Below are 22,962 nucleotides of genomic sequence, written 5' to 3'. Positions count from 1 at the left end.
TCTGAATGGACCAAGGTCCCAGATCCAGCTCTGACAGATCTCTCAGCTCAATGGGTGATACTTCCTCAATCAACCTTGAGTTCCTCGACCCACGTTCAGTGCTCTGAAGTGGACCTCTTCAACTTCCCAAGCGTCCACTCAGCTCTCCTCTCGGCCCTGCCCTTTGCCAGCTGATGCGCTGGTAGTCTTTGCTCTGCCCGTCTATTCCCCTCTGGAGGACTCCTGGCTCTCCTGGTGTGGCCTCTGCCTGACCAGTCCTTCTAGCCTCCAACACCACCCAGGCTCCAGAAGGTGAGTGCACACTGCTCGGGGCATCAACATTCGGACCTCGCCTCTCTCCCTCTGTTCCAGCTGCCCTTGTACCTGCCTCTGGGCCAGACTGTTCTCCTGTGTCACTTCTCAGTCTCTAATTACATTATTTGATTGCTGTTTATCATCTGCCTCCCCCTCTAGACTGTAAGCTCTACTCTGAGGGCAGAGGCCTATTTTGCTGACACTACGTCTATTTCCTACTGAGTTTTCTAGTCCAACCCAACACTCTTTCACTCATTCACCCCCTGAACAACCACTGAGCCACCCCCCATGGAACACTGATCGACACTGGACCCAATACAATACCCAAGCACCCCTGCCTTCAAGAATCAGCCAGTCTAGGGGCGCCTGGGTGGCGCAGTCGGTTAAGCGTCCGACTTCAGCCAGGTCACGATCTCACGGTCCGTGAGTTCGAGCCCCGCGTCAGGTTCTGGGCTGATGGCTCGGAGCCTGGAGCCTGTTTCCGATTCTGTGTCTCCCTCTCTCTCTGCCCCTCCCCCGTTCATGCTTTGTCTCTCTCTGTCTCAAAAATAAATAAAAAACGTTGAAAAAAAAAAAATTAAAAAAAAAAAAAAAAAGAATCAGCCAGTCTAATGGAGTGACAAATAACTGTATGCTGTAAGAGGGATGTGAGTGACCGTGGGACCACGGAGAGACGGGACGGTTTTGTCTGAGCGTCTTGGCTTGGGAAAACCTTCACAGAGAAGGTGATTACTTGGGTTAGGTCTTAATAATATGCACAGATACTCCTTAGGCTGACAAAGGGATCTGAGGCATCTCGGGCAGAGGGGAAAGTATCCCCAAGAACCAGAAAAGCAAGACAGCAAAGAATGTTCTCAGACCAGTAAGCAGAGCAAGGACCTCTGCACCCAGGGCTGGAGGGAGGCCGGCATCAGACTCCACACAGAGTAAGGGTAAGGGCAGACGCCCATCCCTCCAGCTGACGCAGTCTTCCCCTTGCCTAGATGTCACCAAAGCATTACATAGCCAACATATCCACGTGCCAGCCACTGGGATAAGTGTTCTACACGCATCACCTTGTTGGATTTTCACATGCACCTTAAGAAGTGATCATAAAATCTCCGTTTTCAGAGGAAGACACTCAGGCACCCAGTGAGGAAGCAATCTGCCCATGGGCACACAGGTAATAAGCAGTGGAGGTGTGGTTCCCATCCAGGTTGGTGTGATTATAAAACTCACGCCTTCTTACACCCACTAAGCCCGGGTAGGCGCCCCGGGGCCCTTGATGTGTCACCAGCATAATGAAATGTAATTGCCACTTATTTGTCTCCCTCTAGAGGGTGGGTCTCATGAGGGCAGTGACTCTGCTGTGCTCCCCATGGTATCCCCAGCACCTGGGGCATTGCCTGGTAGGGTACAGGCATCAAGAGCATGTGTTAAGTATGAATGAGGGGCGCCTGAGTGGCTCAATCGGTTGAGCGTCCGACTTTGGCTCAGGTCATGGTCTCGAGGTTTGTGAGTTCGAGCCCCGCCTTGGCTCTCTGCTGTCAGCACAGAGCCCACTTCTGATCTTGTCTCCCTCTCTCTCTGCCCCTCCCCTGTTCACTTGCACTCTCTCAAAAATAAATAAACATTAAAAAAAGAACAAATGAGCAGGGTGGGGGAGCACGCCTGGCTGGCTCAGTAGGTACAGCATGCAACTCTTGATCTTGGGGTTGTGAGTTCAAGTCCCATGCTGGGAGTTGAGATCTTTTTTTTAATTTTTATTATTTTTTTAATGTTTTTCTTTAATGTTTATTTTTGAGAAAGAGAGACAGAGTGCGAGCAGGGGAGGGACAGAGAGAGGGAGACACAGAATCTGAAGGAGGCTCCAGGCTCTGAGCTGTCAGCACAGAGCCTGACATGGGGCCGAGCCCACAAACCATGAGATCAGGACCTGAGCCAACGTCGGATGCTTAACTGACTAAGCCACCCGGGTGCCCCGGGAGTAGAGATTACTTTAAAAAAAAAATAGTTATAGGGCACCTGGCTGGCTCAATCAGAAAAGCATGTGACTCTTGATCTCAAGGTCATGAGTTCGAGCCTCATGTTGGATCCAGAGATTACTTAAATAAATAAAACCTAAAAAAAAAAAAAGTTATAATAAAAAGAATGAATGAGCGCATGAATGAACAGGGCTTTGAATTCTTTTGCAATGTGTCCTACCAGCCTTCCTTGTCCCTGTGGTGAAGGAATCCCAGTTATTATCATCCCGAAACCCAGATCTGAGTGCAAACCCCAACTTCACTTCCGCCCTCTCCCACTTTGGTCAGACAGAGGAAGGCTCCCGCAGCCCAGAACTCCGAAGCTGCACGGACTGGTGGACGGACCCTTTCCCCAGCCACAGGGGCTTCTGTCACCACCCTCACCTTCCATCGTCCTCCCCATCGGTGCACAAAATAGTCAACATCCTTTGAAAGGACTGCTTACAAGGTTGGCCCTTGGCCGGAGTCTGGAAAGTTGGATTTGGGGAAGTCTTCCACCATTCCCAGGGCTGATAAGAGTGGCTCACTCTCCCTGAACTGTTCGCATAAACAGCGTAAAGTTATCCTAAGACGAGCTTTCCATCTGGGAGCCTGAACTTCTGGTGAGCGCCGTGCAGAGGATGCCGACGTAGCAAGTCCTAGACTCTGCTCTGTGCACCTTTTCCCCCTGCCGATTGTGCTTTGCGTCCATTATTGTAACAATCATAGCGATGACAACTGTGTGCTAAGTCCTGTGAGTCCTCTTACAAATCACTGAAGCTGGGGTGCACTGTCTCGGCACAGGAGCAGAGTTGTGAAATACCTCCTGTCCAGTCCTGCCAGTGGGTGACAGGACTCACACACCCAGAGCCCACAGGGGCCAGGCAGGAATGTAAAAGTGTGCAACTGGCTGAGGGGGACCGGGGGCGGATAGACGAGCCTGCAGTAGACAGGCGCTCGCTCAGCTCCTGGCCGACCAGGCAGAGCTGAGCAGCAAGCTCACAGCTACAGATCATAAACCCTCTCCCCTGCTCACAACAGATGCCCCCAAATGGCAACATGGGCAAGCTTTGGCCTCCTTCCCAAACCCAAGAGAAATGCTCTACATCCTAAGATACAATGAAGATTCCTTGAAACTAAAATGTAAACTAAAATAGGGGATGTTTGTCTCAGCTGCATGAAACCAGCAGGAAGGGTCGTCCCAGAAGTTTCAGAAGACCCGACCGCGGTAGACTGCCACGGCCCTTCTTGGATTTCTCTTCTGCAGCAAACCTGACCTTCACAACACAGACTATCAGCACCCACTCTCTGAATCGGCTTATACCCAGTCATGCTAAGGAGACTAGACATGTGGTAGCACAGATCCTAAAGCTATTAAGCTGACCAGCAAATACACGAAAGGAAGAAAAGTAAACTTCAAGGTCACTACCTGCACAAAGGACTCTTGCTTTTTTTGAGAGAGAGAGAGAAAGAGACAGAGCACAAGTGGGGGAGAGGCACAGAGAGAGGGAGACACAGAATCCCAAGCAGGCTCCAGGCTCTGAGCTGTCAGCACAGAGCCCAACGCCAGTCCTGAACTCACGGACTGCGAGATCATGACCTGAGCCGAAGTGGGATGCTCAACCGACAGAGCCACCCAGGCGCCCCAGGACTCTTGTTTCTTATTGACAAAGCTCACCTAGGTTCTAGACTGATGATGATTAGCAGTGACAGGCAAGAAGAGGGAGAGCAGTCAGTTGTGACTCCAGGACGTGGCCTGCAGGACTAAAGGGGCTCCTGATCTTACGAGGAAAGTTCACGCTTGACCCTGCGGTCCCAAGCAGCATACCCCACTACCCAGTAATGCTGGACTTTCTGAAAGGGATGGAAAGGTCAGCACCCTCCCCCCCCCCAGCTCCCGCCCCCCGCCCATACAGCTACAGCACCCACTAGCCAGGGACAGCCCAACCCTCCCCCTTCTGCAACCCACACCCCAGACATGCCCTTACTCCCCTGTTTAAATGGAGTTTGTGGGCGTCAACTGGCCTTGGTCTCCTCTGAGCCTTCTGCCCCTTCCTTCCCGATCCCAGAGGCTTCTCTTTCTCCACCCACCTCTCCTCTCCATATTCCTACGTTTCAGTTCCCAGCACTTATGTGTGCCTCCCTGGGATAGTACCCACTCCCCTGGCTCCACCAAGCTCCCGTATGCACAGGGTGCCAGCTGACCTCCAGCTTTGTCCCTTCCCTCACTCCAGCTCCAGGCTGACACTTCCAAATGCCTCCAAACCACTGGTTCTCAAAACACAATCCCCAGACCAGCAGCAGCATCGCCTGATTACCTGTTAGAGATGCAGATTCTCAAGCCCCACCCCAGGCTTACAGAAGCCAAAAACTCAAGGAGTGGGGCTGGAGATAATGTGTCTGAACAGGCCCTCCAGGCATTCAGGGGCAGGCTAAGGTTTGAGATCCCCTGCACTACTCACTCCCGCAGGTATCTCAGACAAGTCTCAAATGCAGCCCAATTCCCTGCTTCTCTTCATGCTACCCACATTTACCAGTAACACAAGTAAAAGCACAACCCAAGTTCCATATGGTGGGCCTCCAAAATGCAACAGGTATTTTGAAAATTCATGATTAATTTGTGGCTATAGAGCATGAAGGGAATTCTCCACATGGCTACAGAGAAAAGCATTGCCATGCAGCATGGGAAGGAAAGAACAAAATGAACGAACTCCTGCAAAAACGTCCATGAGCGTGCCCTCCGTGGGGGGGTACATGGAAATGAAGAGCACCCCAATAAAATATAAACAATGTCTTGTATATATACAAATGTGTTAATATGATTTTTAAAGCCTATGACTGTATATTTTCATAAGTAGACTGGGCAAATATTAACCCACACAGTATCAAATGATATTTTAGTTAAATATTCATCTTTTTTTTAAATTTTTTTTTTTAACATTTATTTATTTTTGAGACAGAGAGAGACAGAGCATGAACGGGGGAGGGGCAGAGAGAGAGGGAGACACAGAATCGGAAGCAGGCTCCAGGCTCTGAGCCATCAGCCCAGAGCCTGACGCGGGGCTCGAACTCACAGACCACGAGATCGTGACCTGAGCCGAAGTCGGACGCTTAACCGACTGAGCCACCCAGGCGCCCCAAATATTCATCATTTAGTTAAAACATTCACCATTGGCACCAACGCATTTTCTTGGTGTGTTTGGTATGCACACATGTGGTGCGTTATTAACATTTGAGAGGTGCATGATTTTTTAGTGAGCATTAAGTCAGCATGTAGAATAATAAGTCCCTGCCTACTAAACTCCCCTTCATCTCCGAGAAACTATGTATTCATTAATTCTTCCCTCAAATCCTTTGAAACATCAGGTACCACATGCACGAGGCCCTACAGCAAATAAATAGATGACCCAACACTGAAATTAATTTCAGAAATGCAAAGGGCTCAATTTACATTTTCAGCGTTATAAACCACGGAACTTAGGGAATCTATTCAAAACTGATTTTCCTTTCTCCGTCTAGTTTTCCTTTAAAAAAGAATAAAAGAAAAAAAAAGTCAAGAACAAATGGCCTGAGAAATAAGCACGTGAAAAGATATTCGACATCATTAGCCATCAGAAGTGAATCGAAACCACTCCACACCAAAGAGGATGGCTAAAAAAAAAAAAAAAAAAAAAAAAAAAAAAAAAAAAAGACAAACAATAAATGCTGACGAGGGTGTTGGAAAATTGGAACCCCCCTACATTGCTGGTGGGACTGTAATGTGGGGCAGCCACTTTGGAAAGGAGTCTGGCAGGTCCTGAAAATGTTAAATATAGAGTTATTATATGGTTTTCACTTGTAGGCATGTACCCAAAAGAAACGAAAACAGATGCCCCCATAAAAACATATGTACATGAATGTTCACAGCAGCATTAGCCCTAATAACCAAAAAGTAGAAACAACTCAAATGTCCATCAACAGATGAATGGATAAACCAAATGTGGCAGACACACACAATAGAACACTCATTGGCAATAAAAAGAATAAAGCACTGATATATGCCACATTGTACATAAACCATGAAAGCATTAGGCTAAGTGAAAGAAGGCAACGTGCAGGGCCACATAATGTGTAATTTCATTTATACGAAATGTCCTGAATAGTCAAATCTGTAGACAGAAAGTAGAGTGGTCGTTGCCTAGGGAGGGGGAGGTAAGGGATTGTGAGGTGCCAGCTAAACGGTGGAAAGTGTTCCTGGCGGGGTGGCATTCTTTTTAGAGCAATAAAAATGCCCTGAATTTGATCATGGTGATGGTTGCACAACTCTGCGAATACACTCAAAAGCAATGCGTTGATCTAAATAGGTGAATTGCGGGGCACCTGGGCGGCTCAGGTGGTTGAGCATCCGACTTCAGCTCAGGTCATGATCTCGGGGTAGTGAGTTTGAGCCCCACATCAAGCTTGCGGCTGTCAGCCTGTCAGCACAGAGCCCACTGCTTTGGATCTTCAGTCCCCCGCGCTCTGCCCCTCCCCAGCTTGCGCTCTCTCAAACATAAATAAACATTTAAAAATACATACATACATACATACATACATACATACATAAATAGGTGAATTCTATGGCATGTGAATTATATCTCAATACAATTATTTTTTTTAATGGCCTAAAGCGAGAAGAGAATTACAAACAGATTCAGTGAACTAAAAAGTATTAGGTACCTCAAATATGTAGCTTCTTCTGTCTTTTTTGCATTATAAATTTCTCCCAAATGAAAATGAAATAGGTTCTGCTATCATTTTACAGTTTACCAGCACTTTGGATTCCTTGTTATAAACTTACAGGGAGATAAGTATGCCCCTAATTTTATATTTCAGGATGTGGACACTCTGAGTATATGAAGTTCACTCTACCCAGTCGGCTGTTCAGGGTACATGTTAGTCCCACACCTAAATCCTGTGCCCTTTCTTCTATGCTGTCTGTAGTGTCTCAGGGTTCCACATAGACACTGGCTGGCCAGTATGCAGAGACAGCACGCTGGCCAATCTCAATAAGGAGAATGCCCATGTCTTGATTTTTCTGGAAGCTAGACCAGCTACAATAATGCTACATTCAAGCCAAGTATAATCTAACTCATCACTCATCAGGGGTCTTGCGGTACCATGAAAAGAACCCTTTGCTCTTAAATCCTTTGCTATCTTGGAATTTACTTCACTGGCTCATCTTCGTACTTGCCTGAGGACCCAATACCTCATGTTCCAAGAGATATTAATGAATACACAGTTTCTTGGAGATGTAGGGGAATTTATAGGTAGAGACGATGCTACATAGAAGACCAGTGGAAAGAACCATGGTCTAGAGTAGGAAGATCACAACTGGCTTCAGTTTTCTCATTTGTAAAATGAGGGGAAAGAAGAAATACCTCTCTCAAGGTCATGGTGAAGATTTAATGAGAATGTATCTGAAAATACCTGATTCACAATAGGCATGGACTCTAAATCAAACAGGTCAGCACCTTGATCTCTCCTCTGGAGACCGGTGGGTTCTTCCAAATACCCAGGCTACTCAGATCTGGAGAATGATGACCAACGTCATCCATTTTTACTAAACTCCCCAAATGATTCCCCTGGCATCACTGAAAAAAACCATTCATTGGACGTGTTCTATGGAATTTTTTTCCTCGTGTGTAGACTACAAAACAGCATTTGTTCACCAAAGAAAACTCTGAACTACATTGCTATTTCAGAAGAGAACACAGTGAGGAAGGGAAACCTTTTCTCTTTTGCTTTACAAAATTCACAAAAATCTGCATTTCTGTGAATATAAGAATCTCCTCAAAAGGGAGAATTGTTTGTCTAATCTTAACCCATTTGAATTATCTTTCATTCATCATTTCAAAGGAATTTTTCAGCGAAAGGAAGCTGTAAGTTCCTTCCTACAAGTCAATAGGCTCATTCTGATAAAAGTCATAACACAGGAAAAGTCAAGTGTCTTAGAAAAAGAAAAAAAGGGGGGCGCCTGGGTGGCTTGGTTGGTTAAGCGTCCGACTTCGGCTCAAGTCATGATCTCACGGTCTGTGAGTTTGAGCCCCGCGTCGGGCTCTGTGCTGACAGCTCAGAGCCTGGAGCCTGTTTCAGATTCTGTGTCTCCCTCTCTCTCTGCCCCTCCCCTGTTCATGCTCTGTCTCTCTCTGTCTCAAAAATAAATAAACGTTAAAAAAAAAAAAAATTAAAAAAAAAAGAAAAAGAAAAAAAGGAATCTAGGAAGAATTTGAAGGATTTCCCACTACTCAGCTATTTAGGAAATCTTCCCAATATCCTTGATCACTTATGGATTAGACACCACATTTTTTTAAGATATTATTTTTAAGTAATCTTTGCACCCAACGGGGGGGGGGGGCGAGGAATCAAACTTAGAAACTCGAGATCAAGAGTTGCATGCTCTACCAACTGAGCCAGCCAGGCACCCCCAAAACCGCATTCTTGATCCATAACAATGACTTTCTTAGCTCATGAATGAAACCACTTTTATTAGTTTGCCAATTCGTATTTGTGTTCTCACTGAAAAGTGTGTCCTCAAATCACAAGCTGGACAATCTTAAGTAGATGCGGGCAAATGACTTCCATTATTACAAGCTTTTCTCAATTATACAAACATTTTTACAACTAGAAATAATGTTGTGGGACCAGATGACTCATTTAACATGAAAGCAGAGACAAAATACATAGTGTGGGGTATTTGGGAAAATTATTTCAAATCTTCTTTCTGAAGTCTTGCTGTGACCTCTCCCCCTATTTCCCAAGCAACAACTTTTTCCTTAAGGTTTATTCCAACTACATTCACAAATGAGTTTGAGTCACTGTTAAAAAGAAATAATAAACCCAATATAAACAGGATACCTAAAATAGTCAGTTAACGGAAGCATAGAGATAAATGTCACCAGGCATCTAGTTTTTAATGTGCACTAGCTAATCACAGCAGCTTGAGCCCCGAGTAACTCCATTCCTTTGCAGCCAAAACAAAAAGGAAACCCTCATGGGTTTCTGGTTGTCTCTGTTAAAAGAAATCATATGCACTCTAAAAACCTGGAGCTAGGGGTGGGGGGGCTCAGTCAGTTAAGCATTCGACTTCAGCTCAGGTCATCATCTCACGGTTCGTGGGTTCGAGCCCTGCATCAGGCTCTGTGCTGACAGCTTGGAACCTGGAGCCTGCTTCCAATTCTGTGTCTCCCTCTCTCTCTCTCTGCCTCTCCCCCTCTCATGCACTCTCTTTCTCTCTCTCAAAAATAAATATTAACTTTTTAAAAAGCTATTCAGGGGTGCCTAGGTGGCTCAGCCGGTTAAGGGCCGGACTTCGGCTCAGGTCATGATCTTACTGTTCCTGGGTTCGAGCCCCACGTTGGGCTCTGTGCTGACAGCTCGGAACCTGAAGCCTGCTTCCGATTCTGTGTCTCCCAGACTCTGCCTCTCCCCTGCTCATGCTCGCTCTCTCTCTCTCTCTCCTAAAGATAAATATATTTAAAAATTTAATAATAGTAATAATAACCTGGAGCTATACTGCCATGTCCACCAGGACAGTGACTCAGGAATCTCTAAATGTTTATACATACTTTGTGAACATGATTTTACTTTGCATTCCTATTCAACGTTTTCTCTACCCTACAAAATATACCATTTAAAGTATCCAGAAGTTCCGGGGCTGGGGAGAGGAGAGAAGGGAGTATTGTCTAATGGGTAGGGTTTCTGTTTGGGACCATGAAAAGGTTCTGGAAACGGAGAATAATGATGTGCACAACAATGTGAGCATACTTAATGCCGCTGAATTGTACGTGTGAAAACAGTTAAAATGGTGAATGTCGTGTTATGCATATTTTACTATAGTAGCAACAATCAAAGAATGAAGGTATCCAGAAACAAAAAATTCACAGCCTAGTATGCTAACCACACATCCAAATGTCCCTGAGGAGCCTGACTCTATGGATGGAGGAGGGGCTGTGCCCCATGCAACTTAATTGTCTTAGTTTGGCAGAATGAAGGCTCCAACGTAGGACTTGATGAAAATGTATGGAAGTGTACTGTAATTCACGTCTTCACATTGAACAGGCCGTGCTTCTCAAACATTATTATGGAAACGATCCCCTGGGCATCTTGAATCAGCAGGTCTGGGTCCACTTTTAACAGGCCGCCAGGTGATACAGCTGCTGCCCTGAACCTCACTTCAACCAGCAAGGCCCAAGAGTGCTTCCGAGTAAAAAGACCATCGCCCAATCAGTCTGATGGTCATCTAGAACCACGGTCTCCTCACCAGGACATGAAGACGGTTGGTCGCACCTTTCAAGTGAATCGGTTAAGGACGTGGATTACCTACCACCCACCATTTGTAAAACTGCGTTGAGAATCTTGGCCAGAAAGCCTGACAGAGGGGGGGCTTCCCAGGTGTATCCACCCATCTCGCGGACTAGGAATCTGCCACCCACGATAAGGGCAGTCGACAGAGGCAACTTCACAGAAAGCCTCCGGGCAGCCTTCAAAACTTAAAAATACCCTTCCCAAGCTCGAAGAATGCCTGGAATTCGGTGGCCTTTATCCAACATAAAGATCTCCAACTCCGCTTTGACGGAGTTCCCTATAGAAGAGCCCTGCAGCCTGGAAAACTGACCACGTTAACCAGCAGGTTAACGTGAAGGGCGGGGGAACCCTCGAGGGCTCTGCGGCGCTAGGGGCACAGGTCGCGGCTCTGCGGGTAGCTCTGGCCCGCGGGCACCTCCGGGACTGTGCACTCCAGCTCTCGGTTGCGCGGGGTCTGCAAGCCCCGCAGCTGAGGCTCGACCGAGACTCCACTGGCAGTCCCCACCTGCTTGCAACTGACTAGCGCCTCCCTCGGCCTCCAGGCACCAGCTCCTGCCCCCCTACACGTACCGCAAACGCTGGCAACAGAAACTCAGAGGCCCTTTTAACCTGGTTAAAGAGAGGCTCAACAGAAAGTGAAACAGTCCCCATTCCTTGGTGAAGGCGCCAGGCCAGGTAGGAAAAAGACGGTGACTCCCAAGCACCTGTAGCCGCCTCGGGTGCGTACTCGAGCCCACTTGCCGACAGTCCCGCAAGAGAAACCCCACGATGCGCCATCGTCCCCGGCAGGACGGGGAGGCAAAAAGTCCGCTAAGCACGCCCAGAGAGGAAACAATCAGGGCCCAGTAAAGTACACACCGAATCCACAGGGAGACCGGGGGGGGGGGGGGGGGGGAATCAACTCGCTTGTGCTCTCGCTGCCCCTCACCTCCGCCCGCACGCCGATCCAGGGCGCCAGCGCCCCGCCACACCCCGCAAATCCCTAGTTCTCCAGGCTGGGACTGGAGGGAGGCATCCCGGCGACGCCCGAGCCCAGGCGGCCGCGCGGCGGGCGCTCGGGGGCAGGGCAGGGCAGGGGAGGGAGGAGGAGGGTACTCGCCTGCGGGCTGGGGGTGGCCGCAGTCGGCGGGGTCCAGCGCGGGGCGAGGGCGGCTCCCGGGGCCGCGGGGGCGCGCTCCGACGCGGTGCGGGCGGCCGGGCGGGTGTCCGGTGCGCTGCCGGCGCTCGTAGCTGGCGGCGCCTGGCCGGAGTCGGAGTGCGGGACGCTGCCCGGGGAATGGGCGGGCACGAGTGGCCTCGGTCGCTGCTCCTGTGTACTATTGTGGACTCAAACTATTTCCTGTTTGGAGGTTTGGGAGAAAGAAAAAAAAAAAAAATCCAGGGTGGGGGCAGGGGGAGTGGGCAGCAGAGAGCCAGAGAGCCGCGGCGCGGAGGGGAGGAGAGTGGGCAGAGGCGGTCACCTCCTTCCTGGAGTCCCCACGGGTGCCAGCTGCGCGAGCCAGGGGCAGGAAACGCAGCTTACTGCAGCTTTACTTTGGGGTGTAAGCAACGGTTGCGGGGGGGCTCGCACGCGCCACCCAGCGGTGGGGCAGGGGCTGCGGCCGCAGGAGCTACTAGTCCCTCCAGCCTGGGAATCCACTCCCCTGCCTCTTCCCTTCTACGCAAAACTGCCACTGAGCTTTCTTCCGGCCCTAGAGCAAAAGGGATTCGCTGTGCTGCTTTCTTGATTCGTTCTCTGGTCGGCTTTCTGATCCTCCCCGGGGGTGTGAGCTTGGAAGGGGTTAGCCACAGTACCCTTCAAAAGAGCACGGGAGGGATGGTTGTGCGCCATTATTGTAGGTGTTTGGTGGCGCGGGGGTCTTTGTTTCTGTTTGGGGGTGGAGTGGGGTGAGAGGCAGGTTGGTGATGTGGGTGGAAAGTTAACCTTTATGATCGGCTTCCGTTCCCCTCCCCCATGAACCTCGCCCTTAGCCGGGATCACAGGGTCTGAGGCCCCAATCCGGAAATACCGGTTCCTCCCGCTGGGACAATAGGTGTGGGGAGCATTAACCCGAGAGCCTGCTTAGTCACCACGGGAATGAATCCCGGCTCGGCCTGGAAGGCGAAAGCTTCGTAGTGCCTGAAAGTGGCAAGCAGGTGCTTCTTTCGTTTAGTCACGTTAAAAACCCTGGGAAGGTGATGGGGAGTTATTGTTTAATGGGTGCAGATTTCAATTTGATATGATGAAAAAGTTCTGAAGAGGGATAGTGGCATTGGTTGCACACGAGTATGAATTGTACTCAATGCCACTGAATTGTATGTTTAAAAATGGTTAAAATGGTCAATTTTATATTGTGTTGTTTTTTTTTTTAATTTTTTTTCAACATTTTTTATTTATTTTTGGGACAGAGAGAGACAGAGCATGAACGGGGGAGGGGCAGAGAGAGAGGGAGACACAGAATCGGAAACAGGCTCCAGGCTCCGAGCCATCAGCCCAGAGCCTGACGCGGGGCACGAACTCACGGACCGCGAGATCGTGACCTGGCTGAAGTCGGACGCTTAACCGACTGCGCCACCCAGGCGCCCCTATATTGTGTTTTTTAACACACACACACACACACACACACACACACACACACACATACACACACACACACACACACATACACACACACACACACACAGAAACCTCGTGGGCTCCTTCTCACCCAAACCTCTACCGGGAATAATGGAATGAATGACAGTGCTTCTTATCAAGTTCATTTAGTTTAGATTTCTGGGGGTACCTACTGATGGGGGAAACAAAGGCAAAAGAAAAAAAATTTCCTTACAACTTACAACCCATTGACAAGTCCTTGAGACAAGAATGACTTTCCTCTAGGAGCTCAGCTGCCTCCATGTTGACACTTTGCTAAAGGCAAAAGGCAATCTTAGGGTAACATTATTCAGACACCCCCTCCGCCCCAGGGTCCTGTGAGTCTACTTTAAATGTATAGAAATTACTTTGGAGACTTCCTTTATCTCTACCCCTCAAATATATGTTCGCAATCATCCTTCAAGCATATGCCCCACAGATATACATCTGAAGGGTCTCACGAGTAAGGTTTTATTAGACAATAATAAATGACCTTTTCCTAACAATTGCTAGCCCCCTCAATGTCCTGGAAACCTTCCAAAATTCCTTAGGGACATACGCTCTCCCTAACCTCCTCCAACTCGAAGTATATAATCAGTCACCCGGCACAACCCCAGTACAGCTTTTTCTGCCCACAAGTCCTGTCCCTGTGCATTAATATAACCACCTTTTTGGGACACCTGGGTGACTCAGTAGGTTAAGCATCCAACTTGATTTTGGCTCAAGTCAGGATCTCATAGTTCGTGAGTTTGAGCCTCGTGTTGGAATTGGTGCTAACAGTGAAGAACCTGCTTGGAATTCTCTCTCCTTCTCTCTCTGCCCCCTGCTTGAGTACTCTCTCTTTCTCTCAAAATAAATAAATAAACTTTAAAAAAATAAAAAATAAATAAAACCACCTTTTTGCACCAAAGACTCCTAATTCTTTCTTGGCCTTCGGTTCCAAACTGCATTTCCACATCGCCTATCAACAAGTTCTTTCTTTTCTTTTTTTTAAAGTTTTTTTTTTTTATGTTTATTTATTTATTTTGAGAGAGAGAGATGGAGAATGAGCAGGGAAGAGGCACAGAGACAGAGAGAGAGAGAATCCCAAGCAGGCTCTGCACTGTCAGTGAAGAGCCCGACCCGGGGCTCTATCCCACAAACTGTGAGATCATGACCTGAGCGGAAATAAGCGTGGAATATCTTGTCAATGAAGAAAGCAAGGAAGCTATCGAAAACCAAGGTTCACATCAAATGGGATCCAAAGCCAACTTGTGGAAGCACCCACCGGCCAAAGTGTGATAAATTTTAAGCATCAGAAAGAAACATACCTGCAATGAATTGAGACCTATCAAATACTTATATGTCTATAAGTCATAATGATACTCAAAAACAAAAACAAAAAAACTCTAACTGGTTACCTTTGCAGATGCAATAGAACTAATTCATTATTTTGAAAGCTGGTAAATTGTAAAAGAATTAACACATTTCACCTGCCTTTTTGTCTCACGTGTCTCTTACTCTAGTCACTGCAGCAGCAACAAGGTCGAGGTGGTCTCTATCCAGCTTCATGCAGGAACAACCTGAAAATAACCTCATCTCCTCCCTCCTACCCCAGTGCTTCTTTGTCAACGCCAGGGTGGGGATTCATGGAAACTTTCCAGGTGCCCATGTTTCATCGTCTAGCCTTTGATCAGCGATCAGCGAGGGCTAGAAGCTGATGTATGAATATTCCTTTCTTTCTCCCCCCAAGAGGAATTATCCTGAGACTCAGTAGGCATTGCTTCTCAGAAATTAAGTCACACAGATCAACCAATCAGGTGCCTGAAGCAGCAGCCTACTGGGTGAATCTCCCTTTAGTTGGCTTTCTCTGCTTTCCCCACCCCTTACTTCTTTCTGTAGGATCACATTCCCCAATAAAGCCCATGTCTCAAGGCTCTTTCTTCTTGGAAATTCAGGCTAAAACATGTACAGACTGTATCTCAGGATAACTAAATAGTTGATGAAGAGATTATTCTAGCCAACAACAAGTAAGGATTGAAAATTGCAACAAATACCAGCATCTTCCAAAACCCTAATAAAATAGTGGATCAGGGCAATAGTCATCGATGGCCACTAACATCACAGAGAAGGTCACCAGACATTGTGTGCCATCTGATGGAAATATACAACACCAAAAATGACACATTCTTGCCAAACAAGAGCAAACCTGAGTCTGTCCAAGTTTCTAGATCCAACTACCAGTTAAAAAGTATTTTTTTTAGGAGCACCTGGGTGGCTCAGTCAGTTGGGCATCTGGCTTTGGCTCAGGTCGTGATTTCACGGTTTGTGGGTTTGAGCCCCTCGACAGGCTCTGTGCTGACAAAAAAAAAATTTTTTTTAATGTTTATTTATTCTTTTTTTTTTTTTTTAATTTTTTTTTTCAACGTTTTTTATTTATTTTTGGGACAGAGAGAGACAGAGCATGAACGGGGGAGGGGCAGAGAGAGAGGGAGACACAGAATCGGAAACAGGCTCCAGGCTCCGAGCCATCAGCCCAGAGCCCGACGCGGGGCTCGAACTCACAGACCGCGAGATCGTGACCTGGCTGAAGTCGGACGCTTAACCGACTGCGCCACCCAGGCGCCCCAATGTTTATTTATTCTTGAGAGAGAGAGACAGAGTGTGAGCAGGAGAGGGGCAGAGAGAGAGGGAAACATAGAATCCGAAGCAAACTGTCAGCCCGACACGGGGCTCAAACTCAGAGACCGCAAGATCATGACCTGAGCTGAAGCTGGACTGACTGAGCCTCCAACTACCAGTTTAAAAGAATTTCTAGAAGAGAGGAATACGTTAAACAACACTACTACAGGGTGCAATCAACAAAATGCAGAATGTGAGAAACTCAAAAAGTCGAAGGATCCAATTTCCTCAACAAGTAGCAAGTCCTTAAACATGGAGGGGGAAGAAACCTATAGATTCAAAGACTTAAGTGGTATCAATGAAATACAGTGTGTATTTCTTATTTGGGCCCTGATTCAAAATCACCAACCACTAAAAATTGATGAGCGGGGCTCCTGGGTGGCTCAGTCGGTTAAGCGTCCGACTTCAGCTCAGGTCATGATCTCACGGTCTGTGGGTTCGAGACCCGCGTCGGGCTCTGTGCTGACAGCTCAGAGCCTGGAGCCTGTTTCAGATTCTGTGTCTCCCTCTCTCTCTGCCCCTCCCCCGTTCATGCTCTGTCTCTCTCTGTCTCAAAAATAAATAAACGCTAAAAAAAAAAAATTTTTTTTAAAAATTGATGAGGTATTTTTGGGGTAAACTTGATATTCCCTAACTTAGTAAAAACACGTTTTAATTACACGCCACTGATTTAATCTAGTATATGGGGTTGATGTTGGTACTACATGTGTTTGGGTGACCTATCATACACATACACACACACACACACATACACACTAAAATACCTGTTTAATTTCCTTCCGTGTCTGAGCTGAAATGAACACTTGAAAGACTTGGATTTTGGATTTTCTTTGAATGTGTGCAGGTAGGGAAGAAAGGGACTCTGGCTGGCATAGCTAGTAACTGACATTATCTTGCCTTTTCCCACCCACTCTTTTCATTCTGGGTACATGCTGTATGTATTCCTTTGCGCTTTCCTGTTATCGGCAAAACAGCCTTTTCAGTAACTAATACACATTTCCACTCGAAAGACTACACATTGCAAAATCTGCTCAGAGAAATAAAGAGTCACCTCCCTGGGCCCCAGGGGCAGTACCGTGGAAAATGGGGCAAGAACTCTGGGTTCTGACTTGGAGCTCCACAGCGGTTCCCTCCCTGCACTGGCCCCAAGGCAGTCCCACAGAAACCATCTTGCCTTTCTGGGAGACAAAGCCCTATTCTCTTGCCTCTCATGACTGGGAGCTCTTGTGTTCTGCGTCCAGAGGCTCTGAAATCAATACTGTGCTTCACCTGTGGGCTGGACGGGCAGGATGGGGAAGAGGTCAAATCACAGTCTAAAGTGGGGCACTTGCCTTGGTAAGACAAGTGTTTTCATTCCTGGCAATAGGTATGCCATGGAGCCCCAGGAAGAGTTTTGTTTCTAATCTTGACTTTGCTGCCTGTGTATGTTTGGCATTTTTGTCCAGTTTTACTGCAAAACAATTGACTTACATCACTGTACAAATTTAAAGTGCACAGCTTGGTAGTTTGATTTACATCTATTGTGAAATGATTGCCACAATAGGTCCAGCTAACCTCCATCACCCCATATGGATACAATTTTTAAAAACAGAGAGAAAAAGGGTGCCCCTGGCTGGCTTAATTGGTGGAGCCTGCATGAGTTCAAGCCCCGTGTGTAATTTACTTAAAAAAATTTTTTAAGTTAAAAACAATTTTTTAAATGTTTATTTATTTTTGAGAGAGAGAGAGGGAGAACATGAGAAGGGGAGGGGCAGAGAGAGAGAGAGAGGGAGAGAGAGAATCCTAAGCAGGCTCTGCAGAGTCCCATGAAAGGCTCCATCCCAGGACCGGGAGATCATGACCTAATCCAAAATCAAGAGTCAGAGGCTGAACCGACTGAGCCATCCAGGGCCCCCCACCCCCACCCCCAAATTTGTTTTAAAGAAAAAATGTTAGGGCCCCTAGGTGGCTCAGTCAGTTAAGCACCAGACTCTTGATTTCAGCTCAGGTCATGATCTCACGTGAGTTCAAGCTCCACATCTGGCTCTGTGCTGCCTGCTTGGGATTCTCTGTCTCTCCCTCCCCTGCACTAGCTCTCTGTCTTGCTTTTTTGGGTTTTGAGTTTAATTAAAAGCAAAGTAAAATAAATGAATGGAATGAACTAGAAGAGCTTCCAGGTATCTTTTGGCTGACACTTGTAGGGATCCTAATGGGAAGGAGGATGTCTGTCTTGGTGGGACCTAGTGGTGGGAATCACGGGGCCCTGGAGTGTCCCGCACATTGAACGAAGCAGCTGCAGCTCTCAGAAACACCCTGGCCACAGTTGCATGGGCCACGTGGCCCCTGAATGCTCTCTCAACACTCCTTATCCCAGCCTCACCCCCAGTCACACCTGTCTGGTCTAAACACAAGGCTGCTCCTGGGTCTGGAGAAATCCCAGGTCCCTCCTCCATGGGGCAAGGCAGGCAGCAGCCCCACCTTCTCCCCAAGCAGAGGCAGAAATGGGGCAGGTAAATGCCTCCCGTATAGCTACAAGTCGGGGTATTGAGAAGACAGGCAAAAGGAGTAACCAAAGACCAATCCCTTCTCCATGCTGAGCAATCCCTGCAACAGTTACCTTGAGCCCCTTTAACTTTATAGTCCACTCTATTGGGGCATGATATTTTATTTTATTTTTAAATGTTTATTTATTTTTGAGAGACAGAACGAGCATGAGGGAGGGGCAAAGAGAATGGGGGACAGAGGATCTGAGCGGGCTCTATGCTGACAGCAGACAGCCCTCTGCGGGGCTCGAACTCACAAACCGTGAGATCATGACCTGACCTGAAGTCAGACGCTTAACTGACTGAGCCACCCAGACGCCCCTGGCATGATATTTTAAGTCCTTCCTAAACTCTCTTGAGAGGCAGGGGTTACCTCTAGATACTTTCTGTGGCCAAAGCTTTGGGAACTGTTTCTAAAAAAATAGCAGTTTTTGGGTGCCCGGGTGGCTCAGTTGATAAAGCATCCGACCTTGGCTCATGATGTCACGGTTTGTGGGATCGAGCCCCACATCGGGCTCTGTGCTGACAGCTCGGAGTCTGGAGCCTGGTTCAGATTCTGTGTCTCCCCCTCTCTCTGCCCCTCCCCTTCTCACTCTCTGTGTCTCTCTATCTCTCAATAATAAATAAACGTTAAAAAAAATTTTTTAAATAGCAGTTTAAGTAATTGGAACACTGCCTGCTTTCTGGCACTCAGTGATGTTAGTCTTTGGACTTTGACAAACAGCTCATAAAGAAATAATACTTTCTGTTGATCACTTGTTAACAGTCCAAAGATTACTGTTAAGCTCCAGCTAAGCTCCTGGTGAAAAGTAAGTGTAAACACATGTGAAAAGTATATTGAAAATCCCTGGAGGTGGGATTGCCTATGAATTTCTGGGGGGGGGGGGGAGATGAAACTAGCAATACATGGAGACACAGAAAGAGATAAATTCATTGAACAACTCTGTAGGAAAAAGGACATGATTCCTCATAGTATCTAATGTAAAAATCATCTTCTTTTTACTGTGATGCTCGAAGAGCACTAAACCATAAAAAAAAGCCTGTAAACAAAATAATAGTTGTGTAATCATTATAACTGGTGTTTACATGTATAGGCCAACCAGAGATATACGGTTGAATTTCACCTGTGCTTATAATGTACTGGGAAATAGGGGGGCTATTAGGGACCTGAGCGAAACAGTGGACTCACATTTCAATGACTACTTATTTGGCACACTATGCCTGCAACACTAACGCGAGGTTATACAAGCATGCCAACAGATTAAGGGATTCTTCCACTTAAATCAATAGCAATTTAAAAACAACACAGACCAGGGCAGGTGATGGTGCTACGTTGCTATTGCCATTGTAAACTGCTCCCACCGTTTCAAAAGGCGTTTTCATGAAACGCATCAAGACTCGTAAAAAATGTTCAAGTCATTTGACCCTGTGATTTCACCCTGGGCTGCCATCTTCAGACAATAGGATAAATGCAGAGAAAGCTACATGAACAAGACTTTCCATGAACACGTTATTCGTAAGAGCAAAAAATTGAAAACAATGAAAATATCCAATAATTAGGGAAAATTAAGTAATTGATGATATAGCCACAAAAGGAAAATTATGTGGGCATATATAGGTTAACTCTGAAGAATATGTAGCAGTATTGGGGTGCCTGGGTGGCTCAGTCGATTAAGCATTCGACTTCAGCTCGGGTCATGATCTCACAGTTTGTGAGTTCAAGCCCCGCGTCAGGCTCTGTGCTGACAGCTCAGAGCCTGGAACCTGCTTCAGATTCTGTGTCTCCCACTCTCTGACCCGCCCCCCCCCGCTCACGCTCTGTCTCTCTCTCAAAAATAAATAAACATTAAAAAATAAATAAACTTAAAAAAAATGAGTATGTAGTAATATTTATTCCACCAACAAATGCTTATTGAACCGGCTTTACTCTATCATGCTCAGGTGATACAATAATGAACAAAAAACGAAGGTTTTGGCCTCATGGAGTCTGTGGATAATAACGTAATATTCAGCATAAATGACAGAAGACAAATTTCCATACCACAATTGCCAACTATGCAAAACTGAAACCCACAGGCAGAAGGACGGGAACAAAATAAACCAAAATGCAAGCAGTGAATTTGTTTTATTTGGGGATAGCACAGATAATTTCTCGCCCTTTTTCAGCATTTTACAGGTTGCATTCGGAATTTTTTTTTTATTGAAAATATCGTGGGATGTATAAGAACATCAAGAAACACTATTAGCTGGAAAACGCAGAATAGTAAGTAGGACATACAGAATAGCTCTGCATGCTAATGAACAGGGATTGAGAACAATTGTGCACAAAGAAAAAGTATTATGAAAAGTGGTGGGATCTGAGCCATGTCATTTATTTATTTACTTACTTATTTATGTATTTATTGAGAGAGAGAGAGAGAGCACGAGCAGGGGAGGGGCAGTGGGAAAGGGAGAAAAAAGCTCAAGCAGGCTCCCTGCCCAGCTGGGAGCCCAACGCAGGGCTGGATCTAACCTCAGCCAAAATCAACTTAACTGACTGAGCCATCCAGTTGCCCCAGTCATTTAACTTTTTAACAAGTGCTTGTTAATGTGTTGGTTCAAGATCTTCTAACGTCGTGCACTTTTAAAAGAGACTTGGAGGAATCTCTTCCTCTGCCAGTCTGGAGAGGGGCCCGTGGTACAGGTGGAGAAAGAGCCTGGGTGTTGGAGTCCCCAGACCTGGGCATCTGTCCCCGTGTGGTCACTTTCTAGTTGTGTGACTGAGGTAGGCTCACTAGACCTACTTGAACCTCTTTTCTCTTTTAAGAATGAGGATGATATTATCTGCCTCATAGATTGTTGTTAGTGCTAGAAATTATACACACCCACAGAGAAAAAAGTTCTAGGATAGTGTATCAGAATTTTGATCAGTACAGAGAACAGAATCTCAAGCACAGTGGCCAAACAAGATAGACCTCTGGGTTTTGGGGGGTTTTGTTTTGTTTTGTTTTGTTTTGTTTTGTTTTGTTTACATCACAAATATCTGCTACAGCATCTCTGAGATGCAAACAGAGGACAAGACTTTTCCGGTCTTTCTGCCATTTTTGTCTGGAGTTTTGACCCTCATAGGTTGGAGATGATTTCTCTACCTTCAGGCGTCTAGGGCATCGTGTAGGCAAAAGCCCACGCTGGCCGAATCTGCCTATGAGCTTTCCTGTTTACATTAGTCAAAATGGGTTCCTAAGGCTATTCTTAGTCACACATATACCCTCCCCCCCACACACACTACAGCCTAGCCTCTCCACTCTGCAGAGCTTATATCTGGCACGGAGACACATAATACGTGCTCAATAAATATTATGTGTTGAGCAGAAACATTAAATTGTCTCTTCAACACAGTATGATTCCCTATATAAATAATGAATTGGAAGTAAAATATTTCATTTCTGGCCTTGATATGACTAAATGATCCTCACCAGAAAGTTCTATATGCTCCTTGCATAGTGAATACCCACTATGTGAGGTATTATACTCACTAAGTGAGGACAAAACAAAAGCTACTGACTTACCTGGCTCCCGAGCCATCCTATGAACCACATTGTCCATGCCCTGCCTCCCACTTGCCAGTCTGAAACCCAGCAGACAGAAACCGGAGGTAGTCCAGCGTGTGGCCTGTATGGAGAGCATGGTCCACGCTCTCTGTCAGGGATGAAGCGGCCACAGGTACCACAGCGTCGACTGTCCAGGAGAAATACGTCCTGAATGTGGGTCTGGCAAGCGTGAGGCAGCCATGTCTGTAAGACATTGTATCAAGAGCTGAGGAGTCACTAAAATGAGGACCTGACTTCATTATCCTTACCTATGGTTCCCAAGGCAACAAGGCAACAACCCTCTTAGGATCCTGGGTAATAAGATCCTTTCAAATTCACTTGGGAGATATCGGTTGTCTGTGGCCTGCACCTGCCTAGATGAATATGATTCATAGGGCTTCTGCCCTCTGCTGAGCCAGGTAAAGGCACCCAGCAAATGTGTTTTAGTTCTTACTTGCGTTTTTTCAGGTCTCATGATACACACTAAATACCCCTCAACAAAATACATCCCATTACAGACTTCCGCTTTTTGTGAAGGGGTGTGATGTTGAGCAATTCATCTCTGCCGAGACCCGGATCCTTGATTCATAGCGTTGTAACCACTCACGAGATAGGTTCAAGCAAGCTATTGGAATTACGCAGTGAAAAGTCCTATAGGTCCACAGTCCCTTAGCCGCAATTCTGAAATTTTAGAATTTTGTCTCTGAAACCAAAAGTTTGGTACTAAACAATTTGGCAGCAAAATCTGACCTGAATTGATGATCGAAGTCTATTTTATGGTCCTTATGTATTCTACTTGGTATAAATAATCATACATCTCCCTGGGGATATATCCATAGGTTTAATTATTGGAGTACTACCCCAGACTGCTGGAGGTATTATGCAATGCTATACAGTATACAGACCGTATTCCCAAAGAACTCTGAATTCCAAAACATACAGCCCGGATGTTTCAGATGAAGGATACGGACGGCAAAAATAAACCTCCTGGAGAT

The 22,962-nt window shown here is 46.6% G+C and overlaps 1 protein-coding gene across 1 annotated transcript in view; it reads right to left on the bottom strand.

Annotated features, from left to right (window-relative positions):
* TJP2 (tight junction protein 2) overlaps positions 1–11,932 on the bottom strand; it is a 129,140-nt gene extending 117,208 nt beyond the window's left edge. Inside the window, exon 1 of the mRNA XM_049633619.1 lies at positions 11,701–11,932. The gene's annotated coding sequence lies outside the window, so the exon portion shown is untranslated. The remainder of the gene's footprint in view (positions 1–11,700) is intronic.
* Between the last annotated feature and the right edge of the window lie 11,030 nt (positions 11,933–22,962).

This window comes from Panthera uncia, chromosome D4 (assembly GCF_023721935.1).
Source record: "Panthera uncia isolate 11264 chromosome D4, Puncia_PCG_1.0, whole genome shotgun sequence".
Lineage (NCBI taxonomy): Eukaryota > Metazoa > Chordata > Mammalia > Carnivora > Felidae > Panthera > Panthera uncia.
The sequence above is the reverse complement of the archived record's forward strand: the minus strand, read 5'-3'. Positions and strand labels throughout refer to the sequence as shown.